The sequence below is a fragment of the Dipteris shenzhenensis genome, chromosome 11, assembly GCF_047967505.1.
Source record: "Dipteris shenzhenensis isolate YYH24624 ecotype China chromosome 11, Dip_SZ_1.0, whole genome shotgun sequence".
NCBI lineage: Eukaryota > Viridiplantae > Streptophyta > Polypodiopsida > Gleicheniales > Dipteridaceae > Dipteris > Dipteris shenzhenensis.
This window is the reverse complement of record NC_141606.1, coordinates 50,784,538-50,787,590: the sequence shown is the minus strand read 5'-3', so window position 1 is coordinate 50,787,590 and position 3,053 is coordinate 50,784,538. Positions and strand designations below refer to the sequence as shown.

Genomic DNA, 3,053 nt, shown 5'->3' with positions numbered 1-3,053 from the left:
AAGACATTCTACCTTGCTTCCGTATCTCAAGTCTAGAACCTGGCTACTGAAAGCGTGCTGCAGAGTTCAACTCTTTTCTCACCCTGTGGAATCTCTGCTGAAGTAAAAAAAACCCAATGTATTTTTTCCACGCATGTAAGAAACATTGCAAAATGTGTACATCACGATGCCTTCATCATGGTACTCCTGGATTAGGCGTGACAGAATGCTCTTGCACTTAGTTACAAAGTGGAGCTGCAACAAGATGTTTTAAGAACAAATTATGAACTGTATGTACAGTAGTTACGCCTACAACATCAGCAATTACAATGTAGTAGTACTTACAGTGGCTCTGTCTTCCTGTAAGCGACCATTGGCTATCGTCAAACTATCTTCATCTGCCTTTATTATCACACAAGCTATGGTCCCAATAACTTTCGAGATTGTGCCTCTTGCTGTGCGGACAAGCGAAGACACCCAAGGAACATTGCAAGCAATAGTCGTCTCAAGGAGCATTGTAATCATACCCTCAAATGGTTCAGCCTTGATAGCATTCGTAGTAGCATCTACGTGGAGAGAGAAGCAACATGTTCCACCTTCTCCTACATCTTTCTTTACAATGGTGGCATCCTCAATCCAGTAGGAGTCAATGACTAGGGTATCTTCGTATTGGGGCACATATACATGTGGTACAACCAAAGTAACTGTGTCACAATTCTGATTATCGGCTCTCAAACAGGTGGGGAACGATACATCCATATCGTTGTAGGTTTCATATTTTACCAACAGCCTCCCCTCTAATGCAAAATGGAATCGTATGAACTCACACAACTCAGATATCTGAAGTACTGGTAGGGAATTCCCTCCTCGCACAAAATTAGGTGGAGCAACTATCACTGCTCTTATATTGTAGTCCACAACTCGTAGAGGGGGCTGACTAGTGGACCTAAGTATAGGCTCTGAAAATGAATTCGCTTCATTAGAAGCTTCCTTCTTCACTGAAGACTTATTACTGGCTGCAAGTACGCATACATGCGCATTAGATGACGACCAAACACATGTCTCAAAAAGTATGCCAAGGGTTTTATGAACCTCTTCTACATTAGAACAGCAAGTGCAATGTTTTAATGATCTACGAGGAACCTTAAATGCGAACCATAGTAAAAATAAACACCATTAATACTGAGTAAACCCAGCTTGTTGAAACTACTGAGAAAGAGACAACCTAAAAATCTACTCCAACAGTTACTGGACCCAATTGCAAATCAGCAGAGATTCCATAGAAAACAAAGAATAATTACAGAAGCTGTACAAATGCAGCTTGGGTGTTACCACATCAACTTTGTTCGAAAAAAAGATGAAAGGAAATTTATAAAACCCCATTAAGGAATGTACAACGGAGATATATACACTCTCTTAGAAGGCCCAATTTATTGCAAATGAAAACAGCTCCTCATGCGGAGTTTTTTTACAAAATCTTGCATCACTTGTTATGTTCACAAATGATGGAAAGCAAAGTTGTTAGATCCTAACAATCTAGCAGAAAGACCTCTTTGCCACACATGCAACTACAGATTTTTCAATGCATGTTAGCTATACTTGCAACAATAAGTACTTAGCCTACGATTTTGATAAAAAACACCTGCAAAGACAAGAGAGAGTGCGTGTAACAAGAACCACTATCAGATCATTGAACCAATTGCACTCAAACAACAAAAACATTTACACAAAGGCTACATATGATTACCCTCAGCATACGCTTGCCTTGCCGTTGCAAGAAAAGCCTTGTGTAAATACTTTGCTACAGTAGCCTTCTTTATTGCACCAGTCTTTGACATGCCACCGATCTTCAAAGCTTTGCTACAGTAGCCTTCTTTATTGCACCAGTCTTTGACATGCCACCGATCTTCAAAGCTTTGGAGTACAGTTTCATAACAACAGGGGCATTTGATGAAGCTGTATCCCCTGCTTAGCAAAAAATAGAAAGACAATTCACTAATCTAGTCATTTAACGTACTTCCATACTACAAACAGTGGAAGATTAATGTTAATATACCAACAGTAGCTTCCACTGATGTTAATACACCAACAGTAAAGCTAATGTTAATTCGCAGCGAAACATTTACAAAAACTTTCTACATCAAACGTATGAGCACATTCTTAAAAGAAGAAAACCAAGACACATACCCTCGAAATTGTTGGTGGGAAAGTGCAATGGCTGCCCAACTTCCTTTCTGGTACTTAGGGGAGATAGATCTGTGAAACAACAGTTTCTCACATTCATTAAAATAAACAATTAAAGGGACAAAAAATCGCGTACAACCTATGCAATGAATGGAGTGAAATTACCCTTGAACACACTGCTCGCCTCATCACAATACACATCCATATCGTCCATACATGCTTTTCCCCTTCCATATCTCCTTCTCTGGTGTCCCTTCAACAAACGGCCGTGAGAGTGGACCGTAACCTGTAGATAATGATCTAAAACTCAAGGACCACCCAAAAAAAGGGACAAACAGGCAACGAAAAGTGTAAAAGGGCTAAGATAATAAGCACTTAGAAGAAAATGACCGTGAGTTCTGTAGACACAGAGCTACAGGTACCTCTAAAAAAAGCTGAGGAAATAGAAATTGTTGACAGTCTAATAGTCAAGGACAATAGAAATGACGATAGGAAACAAAACACGAGAGCATTCAAGCGATATCAGGTCATGAGATATGTACGAAACAATAGGGGAATTTGATTCACTGTGCAATATGTGAATAGCATCACAAGGTATGACTCGGTCAAGAGAGTAGAATTCAAATAAACAGCAGTAAATCTCACCCGTTTTCTCACATGAAGTTAACATTTCGATTAGGATAATTGCAACATAATAAATTCACTAGTTTAGAGGTCAGAATGACTTCACATAAGGTTCACCTACTATGAGAAGAAACTAAGGGCCACCATTCATTACAATCAAAAGCAAGACTCCGTTCCTTTTTATTTGAAAAAACAGCTTACCTCTTCTCCCAATGATTTGCAAAGAATAAAAAATGCACTGTCCTATCATTTAAATCAGTTCATCG

At 39.2% G+C, this 3,053-nt stretch overlaps 1 long non-coding RNA gene across 1 annotated transcript; it reads right to left on the bottom strand.

The window, feature by feature from the left end:
• Positions 1-1,828: 1,828 nt before the first annotated feature.
• On the bottom strand, positions 1,829-2,384 carry LOC147897140 (uncharacterized). Its single transcript, XR_015541740.1, has 3 exons — positions 2,329-2,384; positions 2,167-2,235; positions 1,829-1,944 (listed from the first exon to the last, which is right to left on the bottom strand). It is a non-coding gene; the product is annotated as an uncharacterized LOC147897140 (long non-coding RNA).
• Positions 2,385-3,053: the final 669 nt, after the last annotated feature.